Below are 20,680 nucleotides of genomic sequence, written 5' to 3'. Positions count from 1 at the left end.
AGTCACATTTGATATTTATATAGCATTTCGATAATAACTGACAGTAACATAGTGATGCCATAAAATGGCACTATGTGTATGGGAAACACATGATACTGCCTCTTTAACTTTATTCCTGTATGTCTCTTTGCTGTCTCTAGTCTTGATTTTAGTTTACTACTGTATACTCCTTAATAATTCCTTTATTCCGCCTTGATTACAGGATTATTTTCCTGTTTCGCGGTTTCTTCAGGACACTGGGGGTCCAGGGTTGTAAGCTTCTTCTGGTTGCGACAATGTTGTCCACACATAAGCTATAATAGTCAGTCACTAATTATCTCTTTTTTAGACTTCTTGACATGAGTGACTACAAATTCATTGTTACTTGGAACTTCTCACATTATCAGTACTAATTACAAACAATAGGATCTGCACTAAAAATTGATAAACATGTCAGATTACATTGCAAAACTTCTGTAGAAGAACAGAAGTACTAAATTTTTTTAATCCTATGCTTTTCATTGCATCTACTGTACCTCTATGAGCTGCCCTAGTGTTGATACTAGTCTTTAAAATGGAAATAGTCTTTTTTTAAAAAAGGAGATTAAAACTGTTTTCATACAACTATTTAGATTTGGTGTAAGTCAAAGTCTGCTGACATTCACACACATGAGCAGCTGAGACTGGCTTGATATACATCAGATGAGTTTAAGAAATCTTTGGGGCCTGCCCATTGCAATGCATAGTAGTGACTGACTTGCAAAGCAAGTCACTCACTGCCTCCATGCATTGCATGGCAGGCACCTATTGTTCTACACCCAATAGAATGTCTCTATATTATTCTTTATTTTTTTCCTCAAGGCAAATCTAAAACACTGGTTCTAAAGTGATGGGCACACTTCGGCAGGCCACATAAAATTTCTGGAGGAATTTTCTAGTTCTTTATTTTTCTTCCGTCACCGTTAATGCGGCCCGAACCGCTGCTTGTACCCCTACAAAGTGGTATCAAATCGTGCAGCTCGATGCCGAGAAGGGAGCTATTACTTTTAGTGGGATTCTGAGTTAAAATGACGACATAAATTGAGAAAAACGAGAAAAATTGAGCCTGAGTGTCATTACTTCCAGTTATGTATGTCAGACCTGCATGGATCTATTTCTCAGTGCAAATTTAAAACGCTGGGTCTAAAGTGATGGGCACACTTTGGCAGGCCCCTTAAAATTTCTGCAGGAATTTTTCTAGTTTTAGATTGTTGATGTTGTTAGAGAAATTTCGGTATTATCATTTTGTTATTACTTTAGTTCACATTCAGTCTATAGATCGTTCTGTTTAAAGTGTTCTCTTCCTTATGTGTGTATGAACTGACCTGGAGGTCACGACTGTCTGTTTCATCTTCATGTGAGACAGTTAACTATGTGTTTCCCAGACCTTAAATTCTTATCAACTAGAATACCTCCTAACTGCCTGTGAGAAGTCGTATTTTGTCTTGTTAACAGTTTGACCGAGATTTGAACCGGGCTCAGACCATAGATCAGATATCACACCTGGAACTGAGTTGCCATTTGTTTAGGTTAGAAGTTTTACGACCTCTGTTGTTTTTCCTGACTGCCCCCTTGGCAATAAAACAGGGGCTCATGCGGAAGGAGAGCAGAATGCTCTGTGAACAGCTTGGAGAAGCGGTTGACGGAGTTTTCTTCTTTTGCAAAAGCTTGGCCATAAAATTCATATACGTTGTCTGTGGTTCTTTTATATAGGTTTGAGAAAAAGTACCTATCATTTGGTGCAGAAAACCCGGGATCTCTCCCCGCCCGCTGTCAGGCAGAGGAAGACTCGCTGAATCCGTGCACGGCCAGAGTCAACTGGACCTGGAAAGAAAGACCCAGGAAGCAAAATTCTTTGTTGGGCCAGCGACACATGTCCGACTTTGTCTGCCAACGGCGGAGTGACGAGATCCGACTGGACAACCCGAAAGCTACAGAAATGTAGGTGAATTTTAAAACAAAAGAAGTTATAAAGGTTTGAGTCCTTGTCAAATATCAGTTTGACTAAAGAAAGGTTTGAGTTCTTGTCAGATACCAGCTTGACTAAAGAAAGGTTTGAGTCCTTGTCAAATACCAGCTTGACTAAAGAGAGGTTTGAGTCCTTGTCAAATATCAGTTTGACTAAAGAAGTTATAAAGGGTTAGAGTCCCAGTTGACAGAGTTTCAACTAAAGGCCAAAGGCAAGGCTCTTAGAGCCTCCTTACTTAGAGGACACCTCTAAAGGGCAAGTCCTCACGTATATAGGAAGCTTGTTAATACTGTTCTGTTATTACTGTGCTGATATTGGTGTTTTGTCTGCTGCTTGTTGATGTGTGTGTGTGCATGAAGGAGTGAATGGTGCTTCTCTTTCTGGGAGTAAAACTCTCTGCCTTCGGAATTAGAATCCAAAGTGAAAAACCGCTTGGAGCTCGGCTCCGAGTAGAAGCCTGTTTTTCAGGAGGCACTGAGCGCTGACTTACGGCACTTTCTCTGAGAGAGCACAAAATATCAAAATTTTCAAGCTAAAATTGCAAGTGATTTAAATAATGGGAAACACAAATTCTTGTAATTCCTCACTCGCTGAGGGCTTTGACGGAGATGAAAAATACATGCTGTCTAGATTTCCTGGTAGCATTGTACACATGAAAAAATGGAAAAAGAAATATAAAATAGATGGGAAGCTAAAAATTGATCAGTGGCAAACAATTGTGGGAATATTGGAGAGTAGTGTAGCAAGAAAAAAGGGGATAAAAAAGGTTAAGAAGGAGGATGAACTAAGGTGTGCTAAATTATGGTTAAAAGCAGCCATAGACCGGAAAGAACAAATTAAAAAGGTTAAAGACAAAAAATTCTTAGAAGCAAAAAACCTATTTGTTAGACCAAAAGATAATAAAGTCATTCTAAGCACACGGAATGCTGTAACGGTGCAGGGAGTGCAAGCTCCTGCAGCTGGCCCTCCCCCCGTCCCTGCAGCAGCTCCGTCTGCCCCAGTCTCAGCCGCTGCAGTCCCAGCAGCACGACTGTACCCCTCATTAGAGGAAGGTGCACAAAACGTATATGTTTTTACACCCTGGACCTTAGAAAAAGCCATTAAGGCTGTGAAAGGATTAGATGTTTTTCACCTTGATGAATTTGGAGGTTTGGAAACCTCTGCCTTTTCCAACGGCTGGACGAAAGGACGCGGAAGAAGCAGAGGCAGAGGAGGTCACAATAGGCGACGACCCCAAAATAACACCCCACAAAATCCACAGCATTTAAATGGCTGTTGGACTTGTGGCAATACTGGCCACTGGGCAAGACATTGCCCAGAAAACAAAATAAATCACCGGAGAGGTGGCAGATGGGAGAAAAAACAAAAGCATAACTCTTCAGCATGACTAGACTCTGCCACACCCAAACAAAACATACCACCAGATCAAATTGATGAAATGGTGGACACATGTGCAGCTTGTTACACGTTGAGTAGAAAATAAATAAATAAAAGAAATTGAATTCCTGTATGAAACTAATGCATGCAAAATAATATTTAATATTACTAAAAATTTAGGTTTAAGCCTCACAAGTCAGAAATAATTACCTTTAGGAAATACTGATGTTTGTTTTGTTTTGTTTTGTTTTTTTCTAGCGTTCCTACACTTTCAAAGAAAAACCAGTTGAGAGACGTCTCACTGAAATAAAAACATGGGAACAACTTCTTTGTATGCTAAAAGTGGAAATATGACTTTCCTGAAGGAGGAGAAGCTGAAAAATAAAATTAAATAATTCTCCTCAGAGAACAATGTTTAATATATTGTGTCGTAATCAGATTATAACACCAACTTGGTGAAATGATCCTTTGGCTGTATAACTGGAGGGGTCAGAGGTCAGAGTAAGGTACCAACCTGGACATTATCCAGCCTCATGTCTCTCTTAGGCTTTGAGAGGAGGGCTGCCCGCTGACCTCACAGTCTGCAGCACTAAGATCGACAAATTTAGAGAAATCCATTGTTCTCTGGTGAAACGTGACTCAGATGAAGTTAACATAAACTTACACTTTAAAATTTAATATTGTGCAGGATAAAAGAGACTACAGCTTTTAACATGTTTCATGTTTATATGTGTTTGTAAAAAGAAAAAAAAAGACACAGAAAGCCGAACAAACCCTATTTGACTCTTATTTGCTTCTTTCCTTTTCCTCTGTCTGAGCCTCGCTGTGGTGCGTCTGACCTCCGACCTCAACTCAGACCTGTCCTGCCGATCAGATGACGTCCCTCCTTCATCACCAGCCAATGACAGTTGATAAAGAAGCGAAAAAGGACACGATGATTTTTACCACCTGGGTACTAAAGGCACTAAAATGTTCGCTGATCCTGATTCCTGAACGTCTGGGAAATGCCATGCAGCAAACTACTGTATGGAGTCCTGCTGGACGTTTGGACTGGAACAATATCTCTGTGTTTGACTGCAACTGAACTTTTACAACCCTCGCTGGTTTACTCTTGGACATTAGCGTGGAGAAGACAAATACTGTGCTTTAGTGATTCAGAGACGAAGACAGCAAACTGAACTGTTTTTCGCTTGTTTCATTGGTGGACAACCTGGACATTCAGTAAGGGACGGTCTGGACAACTTATAAATAATCCAACACCAGAGCCAGTTGGACTGACAGGGAGCTGGAGGAGAGGCGGGGGAGAGAGGACCCGCTGCAGCGACGCCAACAGACAGCGAAGCGAGACAGAAAGGAGAAATGCGAGATACGTTATACACACTGTGATAAAGAATGTGCTCACTAATCCCGTTTGCATATAGGAATTATTTACCCAGAAAATAACATTTTGAAGGTTTTTAGGTACAATGTTAGATAAAATTGTTCATTTTGTACCTGTTAACTCAGTCCTTAACAGAAGGACCAGTGATCCTCTTAGGGCCCACGAGCCATAGGTTGGGAAACTGTGAAGGGAAAAACTGTAGAGACTAAAAGATAAGAAAAAAAATTGAGTAACGGATGAAACTATTGACCATTTCATATTAGATATAAATAACTTACGTTGTTAACTTGACTGAAATGCAAGGTTAAGTGAAAGTCTGAGACTTTGAGCAACTTGGTAGATGTAAATGGCTACTAAACTTGATGATTGTGAATAAAAGCAACATTTTCTAGATTTCGGTCTAAAACATTTTAATCTAGATTTGATAGTCAATAAATTCAAATCTTCTAATTCAAGATTTTTCTGATTTGGTTTAAATTAAAGATGGACATTTTTATTTTAGAGAAATTAAATAGAAATGTTGAAAGTTGCTGAGTTTAACAAAGGAAAACCATAAGATAAACCTGCAATTAAAAGACCTGTCTGCTAAAATATGAACCTGTGAGTTCACCTGAATTAAATATTAATCCTCCCAAAGACTTTATTTGAAGCTTCAGTGATTGTGACACATGGGCAATGCCATGTGTAAAAAGGGGGGAAAAGGGAAAATGGTGAGGTAATACTATATAACTACTAAATTCTTACATAAATTTTTTTTGAGTTAAATACTGCTAGATGATGATTGATGCTTTTTCTAAATGGGTTGAAATAGTTCCAGCAAAGCATGTGGATGCTTTGATGGTAGCTAAGGCTATCTGCAAAACTATTATCCCAACATATGGTATTCCACAGACTGTTTATAGTGACAAGTGATACAAAACATGGCTACACACTTGGGAATGACATTAAAGAATCACTGTGCCTATCATCCACAGAGTGCAGGGCTGGTGGAAAGAACAAATGGTACTGTGAAAAGCAGATTTAGAAAATGCATGGGAGACACTGGCCGGCCCTGGCCAGAATTTTTAGACTTAGTGAAGCTCTATATGAGAATCACCCCAACAGCTGATGGTCTAACACCTTTTGAAATAATTCATGGGAGAGCTTACAGATTGCCTCTGTTTGCTCCAGACTTACAAAAAGCTGATGAAGAACAGACATTAGCAGATTATATGATCAGGACTCTTAAACTAAAGGAAGTGTCCAGTGCAAATTTACTGCCTTCTGATTCTCTTCCTGCACAGGAGGCCACTCCAATAGAGCTTGGTGACTGGGTCTACATAAAGGTCATCAAACGAAAGAACTGGGCGAGTCCACGGTTGGAAGGACCGTTCCAAGTGCTGATGACCACACCAACAGCTGTAAAGATTGCTGAAAGACCCAGTTGGATACATCTCAGTCACTGCAAGCTGCAGAGAGTGTTGAACCCCTAATCCGGAGTAGAGAGGAAGGAGAGCTTTTAAGAGCTTCCGGGGTACAAAGGGGAGCTACATTATAGTTGTGGTTCATCTCAAACCCGGTGAAGAAACGCTAAGATTCTCACTCCTTTAGTTTGGGGGTTCTGACATCTCTGCATGCCGAGCAACAATGGGGACTCCATATGCCAGATGGATCTTCTACTGCGCTGTGACTGCTGTATGTTTGACGTTTGGAGAAGGAAGCGAGCCTGAGTTCCACCCACATGACTACAGTACCAACCTGTGGTGGAAACTGATGAACAGAACCGCTTATGAGGGACATGCTGTGAACTGCTACGTGTGTGCGCAGCTGCCGGTTTCCACACACAACTCAGGTCTGCACCCAGGGAGCATCACTGATGACAAACAGATGTGTCTCTATGGCCTGAGCACATAACGACTCAGCGTCCCCATGAAAAGAAGAAAATGCAAATGGTGCAAAAAGGATTATTCTGTTCTACTTCGGACAGGAGATAACGCAAAAGGACTTTTTGAATCTATGAACTGTTCATGTAAGGCTGACGTACTTCCGTTTCCACCGTTTCCACAAGCCACATGGAAAATATCAGAGACCATTTTTTTAGCAGGAGCTAAACCCGGGTCTCTGAGGAGCTGTGTTTACAACAAAGGACCTTGGAACATGTGTAACAAAGTTTACACCTACTGCGACACGATACCGGATTACATTAACTGCATCGCCTGCAGGGGTCAAAGGACGACTCCATACTGCAAAGTCTGGAAAGACAACCCAGACTGTGACAACCTGCTTCAGGAGAGGAGTTTCAACATCATGCATAAGACAAAGAGGTGACAGGAGACAACACTGTGCAGCGCCATAGTGCCAGGAGATTATGGCTCATGGATGTTGGCAGATTGGTACTTCATATGCGGGAATGAAGCGTACATGTTCTTGCCAAAAAATTGGGGAGGACTGTGTGCTGTAGTTCCTTTGATCAACCCGATTGCGTTCATCAGGAAAGCACAGAATGATCTACACACCCGCTCCAAACGAACAGTTATGTCAGAGGTCAAAAGATGGGGAGGCCTCACAACACATACTGGAGTTCCATGGGAATTCAGGATTTGGAACGGCGGAGAAAAAATTAATGCAAAGCCTTTTTCCGTGGGTTGGTCTAGTAGAGGTTCGGGACCACGTTGAGATAAACAGGTATGGATTACTGCGACTAATCAACATCACATACCAGCTGGCCAATGGCACCATGAAAGAACTGGCTGAACTGAGGAACATGGTTATGCAAAATCGTATTGTCCTGGATTTCCTCACTGCCCCTCAGGGAGGGGTATGCAAAATCATTGGCCCAACATGCTGTACTTTTGTGCCTGATGAAACAGGAACTGGAGGAACTATTTCTAACGCTCTATATGAGCTAGAAGATTTAAAACAATATGTGGAGAGTGGAACACGCGGCTCACCACCTTTTGATTTGTTTTCATGGCTTACATCTAGACCATGGTGGGCTTTGCTGTTAAAGCTCGTGACACCTGTTCTGATTGTTTTAGTTCTGTTCTGTCTTTTTACGGGTTGCATTATTCCTTGTCTACGTAATATGATGTTTAAAACAATTAACACAACTGTTATCAACTATCAGCTGGCAAAGGCATCTTATGAGACAACTGAAGATGACTTGTTTCGAGTTTCTGACGATTTTCTGAACAATCATGAATTTCTGTAATCAATAAACAGATTAATTCATTTACTGAATGATTCCTACACCGAAAATGTGAAACATTTGATTTTTTGCTGTTTCTTTTATTGTTCATTTATTGCATTATATTCCATTTATTCATTGTGTATTTTCTGTGTTTAGATTAGAAAAAATTATTGCATTTATTGGTTCTTTTCTTTTCTATGCTTGGCTTTTGCATAAAGTTTACACACATAGTAAAATGATAAAAAGGGGGAATGTTAGAGAAATTTCGGTATCATTTTGTTATTACTTTAGTTCACATTCAGTCTATAGATCGTTCTGTTTAAAGTGTTCTCTTCCTTATGTGTGTATGAACTGACCTGGAGGTCACGACTGTCTGTTTCATCTTCATGTGAGACAGTTAACTATGTGTTTCCCAGACCTTAAATTCTTATCAACTAGAATACCTCCTAACTGCCTGTGAGAAGTCGTATTTTGTCTTGTTAACAGTTTGACCGAGATTTGAACCGGGCTCAGACCATAGATCAGATATCACACCTGGAACTGAGTTGCCATTTGTTTAGGTTAGAAGTTTTACGACCTCTGTTGTTTTTCCTGACTGCCCCCTTGGCAATAAAACAGGGGCTCATGCGGAAGGAGAGCAGAATGCTCTGTGAACAGCTTGGAGAAGCGGTTGACGGAGTTTTCTTCTTTTGCAAAAGCTTGGCCATAAAATTCATATACGTTGTCTGTGGTTCTTTTATATAGGTTTGAGAAAAGGTACCTATCAGATGTGATCAGAAACAGGACTGAAATGAACATAGGTTCAAAACATACTTCAAGGAACAACAAGTTGAACAGAAAGTGCCTTAGGTTTTTTAGGACTAAAAGGCAAATTACACAGTTAAAGAAACTGGTGCATATCAATAAATTATAATGTCAACATCAAAATTTAAATCAGCCTGGTTACTAATCTGTGTTTAATTTACAACAAAGATAACCTGAATAAATTCAGAAAGTAGAATAATCTTCAAATCATAACTTGTAATATTAAGGGATAGTGGAAAGTTGAATAATACAAGGCCTATGTGGACATATTTCATGCACGTTAGTGAGACAACAGGAAAGTAAGTAAAAATAGATAGAGCTTAAGTTGTAGGAATAAAGTGACCAGCCATTATCTTTATAAAACAAATTTATTCCTGAGGCTCAGTGGCCTGTTTGCACTCAAGCAATTTAACATCTATGTAAGCAAAATGAAAAAAATCAATATTTGAATTGTTTTATCCTAAAACAATTTTCTCCTGCCTTACTTGACATCCTTATGAACAAGAAGATTATTATGCGTTGTGTTGCTGTCAGATAGTTCTCCAGCCGCAGAGGAAGTGTTTTGGGAAGTGTTGTTTGAACTTTTGCATACCTCAGACATGTGGGGCATTACCATTGCTAATGCCATCTCTTCAGGGAAGTGGGGGGGAAACTGGTTGTCAACATTATAGACATTCTTGAGGAGTAAAAAGTCTGTCAACAAGTGCAGTTGTAGGAACGAGAGGCAAGAAGTATATTGAGTAGGTGTGCTGTGGTGGTGCAGGGGTTAAGCACAACCCATGTATGGAGGCCTTGGTCCTCAACTCGGCTGTCGCAGGTTTGATTCCCGGCCTGGCGACCTTTGCTCCATGTCTTTCCCCATCTCTCATTACCAACTTTCCTGAGTAAAGTTTTGTTAGCGCCATGATGTTACAGATGCAACTCCTTCTGCTTGTTAACTGTGTATTACATATAGAGAATATCTGGGATTCAGTTTTTAGCTGTTGCACCCTGTAGTTAGTTCAGTCCTTTCTATCTTGCAATGGGTGTGCTCAGCAATTAATTGTAGTTAAATTATTGCTGAGACCTCCTCATGTGTCTTGGGTTTTTGACATAATAAATCAGGCTTGAGTGAATTGAATTAACAAGAGAAATTAAAAACACAGTCCTCATATTGCTTCCTGCTTTGTCCACATTCTTAGACATTTCTGCAAATTTACAGCAGAATTCTAGCAGTAACATACTGTTATTATAAAATATGGTACAATATTGTTAAATTTGATGTTTTCTTCTGTTGTCACAATCATGATGACTTGCAGTAAACTACCTCAAAATAATTGTACATTGCAGTATTTTTACTAATCAAAATTCCTTTTAAGACATCTCAAAATGAACTCGAGATATCTTGAATTGCACAGCTTTCTATTTAAGATCTTAAATTGACATTCTGACTAGTCAGAATGACATTACTGATATCTTGAATTAGTATTCTGTCTAGTCAACACATCCCTGACTTACGTAGCAATTTTAAAGTGTAATAAAACAATAAAAAATAGAAAAAACAAAAAAAAAGATGTTTGAAAATGTGACACTTTCATGTTGAAAATGCTTTGACAATAGCAATTTTATCTTTTCAAAGCAGTTTTTGTCATGATCTGTGTTTCTGTGTTTATTTTTGAATTCTTCTGTGTTCAGTCCCGTTTTCCCTGTGTAGTCCTGTTCCCTGTGAGTCTCTGTCCTCCCTGTTGATTGCTCCCCAGGTGTGTCGTATCCCCCTGATTACCCTGTGTGTATTTAGCCCCACCTGTTGTCTGTGTTCCTTGTCAGATCCTCGTCATTTGTAACTGTTTCCCTGTGCCGTCAGTCTACGTCTGTTTATGGGTCGTACGCAGTTGAACTGTGAAGTCCTGCATCGACCTAGGCTCGTTTACATGTCTGTTATCCAGTTGCTACCAGTATTAGCTGTGTGCTAACTTTCTGCCGTGCTGCCTGTTCAAGACTGTGAGCTACATTATTAAATTCATCATTCTCATTTTACCTGGGTCTACCTGCGTTTCCTCACCACCTCAACCACATCGATTATGACAGTTTTTAAGTGCATTCGGTTTGTCGGAAATGAATAAACAGGAAATTCTTTGTAGATATCAGAAGCAGTTTTATAATTTATGAAGTTTTGCTATCTCTACATTTCCAACATTGTCGAGCTCTTTCTAATATGTGGCCTTTACTGACAATTTTGTGCAGGAAACATAAAATTCTGCAGGCAACTGTTTGGACACCACAAAGGGGCTTCCACGTCATTCTTAATTCAGATGTCCAAACAGGAGGTCACAGAGACTCTGCACTTATGCCCTCTGCGGGTGTGCACCAAAATGCCTTAACAAGATGCAGGTCAGTTCATACAAGATCCAGACAACTCCTCAAATCAAGACACAGCAACATCAGCGAACTTGGACTCATAATCACCAGAATCTAATGAACCATACAGAGACATGGGTATGGAGTCACTTCCCGCCATGACGAAGCAAGAGATTCGCTCAGGACAAAAGGAGGATCCTGTTATTGGTCATGTCTGGCACTACAAAACTCGGAATGTGAAACCCAGTCGCAGAGAGAGGATCAGTGGTAGCCGACAGTTCTGTCATCTCCTGAAAGAGTGGAAGAGGCTAGTGATCAGAGATGGTATCATGTACCGTCGCAGCCATGATCATCAAAGAGGAGTGTGGAACAACCAGTGCTACCAGAGAAGTTGCATGAAGGAGCAATGAAAGCTCTTCACAATGACTCAGGACACTTGGGTTTTGAGAGAACAGTTCAGCTGTTAAAAGAGAGATTTCATTGGCCTCAAATATTCCAAGAGATCAAGAACTGGTGTGAGCAGTGTGAGAGATGCTGCCTCAGGAAAACGCCATCTTTGGGAGTCAAGGCCCCATTGGTCAGTGTTCACAGTAATGCCCCCATGGAACTAGTGTGCATAGACTTTTTGACTTTGAAGAAGTCAAAGGGTGGAATGGAGAATGTCCTTGTGGTCACGGATAATTTGTCACGCTACACACAGGCATATCCCATTAAAGATCAAAAGGCCAACACTGTGGCCAGAGTGCTGTGGAGAAACTTCTTCTGCCGGTGCCGGTTTGGGCTTCCTGCAAAGTTGCACACTGACCAGGGGTGCAACTTTGAAAGTGCTGTAGTGAAGGAGCTGTGCAAATGTATGGGCATCACTAAAACCCATACAAACCCTGCCACCCACAGGGAAATGGCATCACTGAGCGGTTCAACCGCGTGGTCATGAATATGCTAGGGACATAACAGCCACATCTGAAACCTCGGTGGCACGAGCACTTAGATGCAGTGACACATGCATATAACTGTTCACGGCATGACTCTACTGGGTATACGCCATACTTTCTGATGTTCGGCAGACATTCAAGACTTCCTGTTGACATCTGATATAGAAATATTATATGTGTTCTTTGATAATGTCTTATACTCTATGTAATGCATAACAGGCTTTCATAATCTGTGTTTCATAACCTGATCACGCTCCGAGCTCATGCTAAACAATGGTATCACGCTCTGAGTTTGTGACAGGCATTGTTTAGACAGGCACCTCCAATCCTCTCTAAAATTGCACAAAACAACATCATCTTTGGGCTCCATACTGCTAATGAACTAGGAGATTACAGTGCATATGTGCAGAGACTTCATGACAGTCTGTCACAGACATACGCCCACGCAAACCAGACCTCTCACCAAGCCAACAGTAAACAGAAAAAGTACTATGACCAGAAGGCAAAAGGTCAGATTTTCAACCAAGGGGACAGAGTCCTAGTCAAAGTCTGCCATGTAGAGGGACGGCAAAAACTAGGGGAGAAGTGGGAGTCAGAACCTTACATTGTGGTGAAAAAGCAACCCAACATACCTGTGTACATGGTGCAACCAGAAAACAGTGACACTGAGAGGGTGGTCTACCAGAACCTTCTGACACAACGTATATTCCTCCCAGTAGAGCAGGCAGAGGCAGGCACAGCAGAAGAGATAATGGAGAACACAGAGGATATGACAGGACAAGCTTCTGGAGTGACTGTGCAGGGGATGGAGGACTTGGAGCCTAAAAAGTTGGAGGAAAATGTTGAGGAAGTTGCAGGCGAGAAAACAAACAGGTTGAGCAGCCTGAAATGGAAGGAGTGAATATGAAAAGAAAATATAAAGGATGGATGGAACATGTAACAGATGGGGGCATCACATCAGCCCCTGGACACAGTTCTCAGAGAAGGAACATGCAGAGGAATCGAGACCCCCCAAACAGATTCTCCTGCGAGTCACAAGTAGTAGAAAGTGTTGAGAGGAAAAATTCTTGAACTTTAAAAACCTTTTGACTCGTTATATCCTCTCTATGCCCGGGTTCAGAAAAATGCTGTGCGCAAAGACTGAGATCGCGCAGAGATAACAGCGTCACAATAATCAGCATTTATTCAAGACAGATGCATACTATGACCAGACAAACGCATCACAAAACATCAGAAACCTCAGAGCACAAACAACACAAGAATTTACCTGAGAGAGAAAAAGATAAAAGATGGAAACGACAAACAAAAAGCAAAGACGTCTTTGGAGAAGTTGCAAGAGCAAAATCTGATTTGTTACTTCTGTGTAGATAGTTTTATCTTCTTTTCTTTAATTTATTCAATCAAGGCGTATCTTTGCTCATCCAACCATGGGCTATCTCTGACCCTCTATCTGAAGCCAGAAACCCCTGCCGTGTTTACGGCCTTTCACAGATGAGTGTGAAAACTGGAACTTCCACTGTATTGTTTTCCCACAGACAAAAGTCCGTTCAAACGATCCTAGCAAACCATCTGCTGTAACTACAGGTAAAATAAAGGTCAATAGGCCAGAATACATTACTATTTCAAAACCACAATTAGGCCATTTGAATCAAGACATGTTAAGTTTTAAAACTAGCTTATTTTAAATGTATTTTCTCAACAGTTCCCTCTTTTAATCTCTTAATAGAGATTACACTTTAAATATAAATTTAAAATATACTATGCGATAATATAAGCCTAAATTCAGAAACACCATATTCTAGCTGATAAATTACGCCCCTCTTTTTGCATGCAACCTTCTACATAACATTTGTTGTTAAAATGTTGGCATATTCATTGCACATAAAATCAGACCAAATCAGACAGCAAAATCATATAAAGGATTCAAATCCTAAAATAAAGACAAAATTGTCTAACACATAGTCATATCTTACCAAAAGATGATTTAAAAATGCATATATTTATCAATGCTAAACAGAAACCTTACCACAAATCTTAATGTAATACTTAAAATGATATTTTAGAATAGTCAATCATATTCCTGATGTAAAAGATGATACACAAATATTTGTCCAAAATTATTCATGCAATAAATGAGCAAGTTTGATACAAAATACTGCATATAAAAGACTTACAAACTATTAATAAACCTCCAGTTGAATAGTTTTTGTACAATTTTTTCCTTTTCTTTTTACATATCTTCATTTTGTGTCTCTGTGTTCCTTGATGCTCCTTGAAGTAAGATGAGTTCGTTGGCACGTCGTAGATGAAAGATGAAAACTTAATAGGAAAAACAAAGATGATCCTCTCGTCTCTAGCAGCTCATTTTCCTTATAGTTCTGAACTCAGGGTCGTCAGCAGAGTAACCGATGCTCACCTATTTAGGGATTATTGTGCCCACAATTTGGTGAGTTTAACAAAGAAGCCGTTCCCTCTTTTCCAATGTGATGACATCAAAAGCAGAGTAGAATGAAAGAAATCCTGATGAACATCTAGGTGTGAGGTCGTCCTCTGGTCAGGGCTGATCCTCAGTCACCAGGTTGTGGTCCTTTGTTATCCCATGAGGTCATCAGCTGGTCGGCGTACTGGAACAGAGTCTGTCACCTATCTAGAGCTCCTTAATGTATTTTAAAATAAAATAAGTAATTCCTTCCAATTTGAATTAACACTCTAATTATTCTTTATTGTTTCAAGTCATATATTGTTCTTGTTATCAAATCGTATTTTAATAGTTATTTTATTATCAGGAAGGAAGAGATTTTGTGGTAGCTTTTAATTTTATTTATTTCTCTTTAAAACTTTATTTCTAATTATAATTTATTTTCTTATGTTAAGTCTCCTCCAGTAATTTTCCTTTTGTATTATAACTCAGTAAACTTAGCATTTTAAGAAGCTGCTCCTTTAGGACTGTATTTTATCAATCTTTTGACCCTCTTTTTATATAAGGCCTTCATGAGAAATAATGTTTCCTATCGTGTTGAACCCAAAACTTAACCACATTTTAGAAGCAGTTCCATAATTGTTAATTTTAAATCTCCAATTTAGACCAATTTAATTTCAATCATCATATTTTCTATTTTAAAACCTTAAAAAATGATCAGCCTGTTTTACAAGAGTAAAGTTAACCATGTCACTAAATATCAAAAATGACTTATTTTATTCCAATCCAATTCCAATTAATTTTAAATCCCAAAGTTTCAACCATTTTTTCCTTTTATCCATTTATTCTTTTGAAAACCTATTTATAAAATATTTAATTGGATAATGAATTACCCTTTTTATATTGTTTATCAATTATCAATGCATTTTCAGTTTTGGGGAGAAATACGATACAGCTAAGTTTATTAAATGATGTAAATATTTAGTTTAGACCTTCCTGGATGTCTTAGTTAAACAACTTATTTTAAATCATATGAAAAAAGATTCAACAATCCAATGATCACCTTCCCTGTTTTAAGAAACACTGTTTTATACAAATTATTTGAGAAGTAATATTAAGTTTAGTGTATTCAATTTATAAATTTTAGTATTTCCATATCCAAATAGTTAGCTCGTATTTAATGCTGCTAATACACTGTAAAACATTTAATGTATTTTAATTTAACTTTAACACCCTCTTTTTCCGAAAAGTAAAGAGAGATCCAAACTAAAAATTTGCTTATTAGATCAATTCCATTCCTTACCCCCTGTTTCTATAACAGAACAAATGTTCTGTCATAGAAAACAATAAAAATCCCATACAACTCATTGAGATGAGACCTGCTGACACTGCTAACTTTAGCATCATATAACACAGTCGACTGTAATTCAAACATGGTGTCCCAGATGCTGTTACAATCTGCACACCTCAATCAAAGAATTTAATGTTTGATTAAATTTATGAAATCAACACAGAACTTGGTGTCATTAGCTCAGTATGCTCTATAGACACTCATCAATCCACTTTAACACCTTAATTTTAACTTCCATTTAAATTTAAATTTAGTTTTCACTAAATTGAATGGTAGCCACTGTAATATGAGCCAAATAAAATTTAAATAATCTTACATTGCAGTTGAAGCGGAGCCCACAATTCAATTCAAGTATGGTTAAGAAAAAAATATGTAATTCCAATAGTTAGTCCCTTTCCTATTCTTTTCAGGCAGGAAGGGAAAAACACATTAGCATTTTGTGAGACAAACAGAGTGAATCATGGAGGAAAATAATGCATTTCTGAGAAATGCAGAGTCGTAACCGTTGGTTCACACCAACCCTCAAACTACATTGTAAAACCTCTGACACCAGGAGATGGGTGTCCCCAACACATTAGCATTTCACTGCAGTGGTTCAGGACGTGAAAGCAACAGGGCGCATCTGTGCTACAACTAAATTAAGGAGAGAAAAAATGGCATCACACACTACAAAAATTTTAAAATAACTTATTCACCACTACCAAGTTTTGTTGGCACCCGTTTTGTCTCCAACCTGCAGACTGAAGGGAACCTCAAAAGCAGGCCTTGGCACCCAGGTCACATGATCAGAGGTGAGAATCCAGGATCAAACATGAGAACACACAACAGGACCACTGCTGAGCAACTTGCCATGCCCCAATTCTTTATCTGCTGAATCAGAAGGTGTCCAGAGTAGCAGTCATTCCCGCAGTGCAGAAACAACTGGATACAGTCCCTCTTTGATGAACTTTGGTCAGCCTTTCGTGGTCGACAGAGCAGGACGTAGAAACCAGCAGATCAGTCATCCTCTGAAACACCCGTCTGGGTTTGGACAAAAAGCTTTGATCTTTGTGGTCCCAATTCCCTGCTGATTCCCGGCCGTAGAGGACTCTCACAGATAACGCCTGAGTCCCTTTTGTTTTCAGCCAGGTGTGAAAAACAACACTCAGAGCAGACATCTGTTGCCAGGTCCTGTGAGCAGCACTTTGCCCTCACGTGACAACAGGAGAACAGTTCATCTTCACTGACCTTAGTAATTGTTCAATAGCTTTTGGCTTTCATACAGCAATGCAGCAGAAGATGGGCACAGTTCAGCATCGTCATGTCCTTGTTCAGCAGCAACAACAGCGGCCTGATGTGGTAATCAAGAAGATCCTTTCTAATCACACCGTACCATGATCTCTGAGCTTGAAAGACCCTGCCCCCAAGATCGCCATCAAGTCAGAAGGAAGGAGAACTGCCAGAGAAAAAAATAATACAAAGTAATTAAAAGATCAAAACTTATGTATACCACGTTTTGCTACTTTAACTATTATAAATAAAATTAGATTTTATCTTGTGATGCATCCTCCCATGTGGCTCTAGATTTGTTGTTGTTATAGCGCAAATGGCCAACTGCCCCAAATCCTGAACTGCAAAAAGAATAAACATAGAAATGTGTTAAAACATTCCACCATCAGAAGTGCCAGAATTAAAAAATAAAGACACTTACTGTTCAAAATCAATAAACGTCAATACCTCGATGACATTCACTCTGTTCATGCCAAATATCAACTATAAATTTTAAAATCACAACCTCACAAACTCATTAAAGAACCAGAACCAAATCTAAAATGTCCTAGTACTAACACTTATAAAAGTTGTGATTGAATTTCACTTTGTCAAATAATTATGAATTTCATATTGTTCTACTAAATACCAAACATCCTTATCATTGTCCCACGCTTCAAGACAAAGTCCTATTTTAAAATTTAGAAGTTATTCACATTTTATTTGAATTTCATAGGAGTTTTAACCAAAATTTTCCTCAAAATTAACACTTTACACCCAACTGTATATAATCAAAATCAGCAGCGATGCAGAAATCTATCAACAAGTTTAAATGTAAATAAACATGGCATAGATGTGGTTTTAAAGCTGTTCAATTTTAGATTATCAATTCTAATTTAGTAAGAGCTTCTCTCTCACATACACCATATTTTAGTCAAGCAGGAAGGCAATGTAAAGGCTCTTTACCTAAAGAAATCCATAATTCACTATTGTTGAATGAAAAACTTATTATTGATTAACTAATTTACAATTAACCATATCCAAAAATTTACCAGGAATTAGGGTCTACTTCTCCTTCTCCCCCTGTTGATATAATAAAATTATTATTTTGAAAACAATTTGGAATCTATGTTACTGTTATATAATAATTTGCTGAAAAACCAAAATATTATAAGATGTTCCACCATTTCTCCAAATCATCCGTCTAATGTTCAAAATAGACTCAGATGGTTTAAATTTCAAAGTTCTATCAGTAATATCTTAACTTTATAATATCCCCCTGTGTTTTTCTTATTTCAAAAAGAAAAACAATTCAGAGGTGGAAAACCAAAATAGAAGAACTTTCCCCCATTGTGCTAAAATGTCAACATGTCCAATCAGTTACCCATATGAAATATAAACCAATTTAATTCAGTTAGTAACTGTTAGTAAAAAAGAAAATAAAAAATAAAACACCAAAGTGGATGAGACAGTCTCTCAGTTACTAAATATATCTGCTTTAAGCCAAGGCTGAATTCTTGTTTCGTATTAATTCTACTGTAAAAGCAGATGATTCAGCTTTACCCACATTGTGATACCAAAATATGTAATCATCACCTTTAAAATCGTCCATAAAGCAGTAATAAAAGTAAATTTATGAAAGAAAACATGCACTGTGTCTAAATAGTTTAAAATACGAAAAATATCACACAGCTACTCACTAAAGTGACATATTTACAAAGCGCTTCCTAAAAACCCATCAAAGGCCATCTGCATACACATTCACTCTCATTCACACTCAAGCAGACTCATCAACACCCCATTGTAAGAAAGATGCAGGATGTTATCCCAGATTAAGCAGACCAAACAAAGTGAGGTGTGATCTGTCCCCAACACTCTCGTGGGAGCAGGAACACGACCCCATTCTCAGTATTTGAGGCATCTTTACATTAGTTGACCTATAATGTAACAAATATACTTTCCAATTCTCCTCGATGACATTGGGCAAACACATTAAGTAGTGTAATTCACCTACAGCAACTGAAAAGATCCCCATGTTCACCTGTAATTTGTTCGTCACACTCCAATGTGTAAAATAAAGAAATCTGTGAACCATGAAGTTAGAACTTCCCAATTTGAACTGATTCCATCTTCCAAACACATATTTCCCCAAATTTCAAACAAAAATTCATCCTGTCATGTAATATGAAAAAAATGGACTGCACATGTAGATCATCCTACAAGAAACAAAGTCATTCATTAGTTTTTCAACATGTCCTACATTAACAGTGTAGAAAACACTGTCAAGCAGAAAAACCATCCATATTTATCAGTTCTGCATCCCCGTTCAGAGTAGTGAGGGTGTCCTATCCAGTGTCAGGAAACCTAGAAATTGAAGTCATTGTAAATGTTACAATATTATAAAAAAAAAACAAGCAATGAGATCATTCCAGTGCACCAGCCTGGAACTGATGCCACACATTTCTCCCGCTGAGAAAGTAAAAACATCTGTAAATCTGTTATTATGTACTTTTCATTTCAACATAAAACACAGTTCTAAAAGAACTCCCAAAATGCAAATGGAATGGTCACTCAGTCTCCCCGCTGTGAAACAAAACCCGTAAAACCCGTAACCAAAATGGAGAAGAAATCTTTGTTCCACAGAAGCATGTGCTCCAACAGGCCATGTGTTAACATAAATTTAGCAACATAACATAGAGCAAAAACATTTAATAACATTTCATAAAATATTCTCATTCACCATCCATGGAATCAGTGCAGCATTCAGAGGTTGTGGTGCTGGTGAGTTTAACAACACACCGTCTTCCGCAGGTACTGGCAGTTAATGGGGACATTGTTTGATCCAATGTCCCAGTTCACCACAAAAACGGCAGGGGCAGCGATGCATACTGCTCCTTCCGCCCCACAGTGAAAAATAAAAACCTTCACATCCAGCCGCAATCAAAAACAATTCACAGTAAACATACAAAAAGGTTAGTGAGACGCACAAAGACACAAAAACAGTAAACTCATTCAGACGAAAGAAATCCCTACGGACACCGGTGTCATAAAATAACATACGTGTGGGCCTCACTCTTGTCCCTTCGTAACGCTAGTCGTCACAGGTGGATTTCACACCCAAAATTGTTCCAGTCCTTCTGAGTCGAGTGCAGAACTCGAAGGGGACCGACCCTTCAATTTAACGTACTCTTCGAACCACAACCTCAAACACAACGAAGCAGTACAACCTGTGCCAGATCCGAATAACACTCGGCCAAATCCGAATAACATGTCCCTTTAGAGTGGATCAAACTCTCAGGCTGATACAAGCCTGTTCCTACAATAACGCACCACTCACCGTGGTAAAAATAAAAGTCCTATATGCTAAGATCCAAAAAAGAAAAATCACACAATCATTTCTCTGCAATCAAACCAAAGATCCGGTCGAAGCCACAAATCGGCGCGTCAAAGAGAAATCAAATTCACATCAGGAGACGCACCTGTATCGTGGACCAACACGGAGCTCAAAGACGCTCACTGCGGTCCCAGCGCCAATCGCACAGCACTTGTTCAGAAACGGACGAGTGCCCAATTGTTAAGAGAGGAAAAATTCTTGAACTTTAAAAACCTTTTGACTCATTATATCCTCTCTATGCCCGGGTTCAGAAAAATGCTGTGCGCAAAGACTGAGATCAC

At 38.9% G+C, this 20,680-nt stretch overlaps 3 long non-coding RNA genes across 3 annotated transcripts in view; 2 read left to right on the top strand and 1 right to left on the bottom strand.

The window, feature by feature from the left end:
* Positions 1-1,668: 1,668 nt before the first annotated feature.
* On the top strand, positions 1,669-7,955 carry LOC107838350 (uncharacterized). The gene is made up of 2 exons (XR_001664409.1): positions 1,669-1,959; positions 6,029-7,955. It is a non-coding gene; the product is annotated as an uncharacterized LOC107838350 (long non-coding RNA).
* On the top strand, positions 1,966-3,348 carry LOC107838349 (uncharacterized). Its single transcript, XR_001664408.1, has 2 exons — positions 1,966-2,791; positions 2,832-3,348. It is a non-coding gene; the product is annotated as an uncharacterized LOC107838349 (long non-coding RNA).
* The window catches only part of LOC107838348 (uncharacterized), an 18,153-nt gene continuing 1,092 nt past the window's right edge, over positions 3,620-20,680 (bottom strand). Inside the window, exons 2-3 of the long non-coding RNA XR_001664406.1 lie at positions 4,527-5,188; positions 3,620-4,414 (exon numbers count right to left, since the gene is read on the bottom strand). This is a non-coding gene — a long non-coding RNA (uncharacterized LOC107838348). The remainder of the gene's footprint in view (positions 4,415-4,526; positions 5,189-20,680) is intronic.

This window comes from Poecilia formosa, unplaced genomic scaffold, assembly GCF_000485575.1.
Source record: "Poecilia formosa unplaced genomic scaffold, Poecilia_formosa-5.1.2 Scaffold243, whole genome shotgun sequence".
Classification (NCBI taxonomy): domain Eukaryota; kingdom Metazoa; phylum Chordata; class Actinopteri; order Cyprinodontiformes; family Poeciliidae; genus Poecilia; species Poecilia formosa.
The sequence above is the reverse complement of the archived record's forward strand: the minus strand, read 5'-3'. Positions and strand labels throughout refer to the sequence as shown.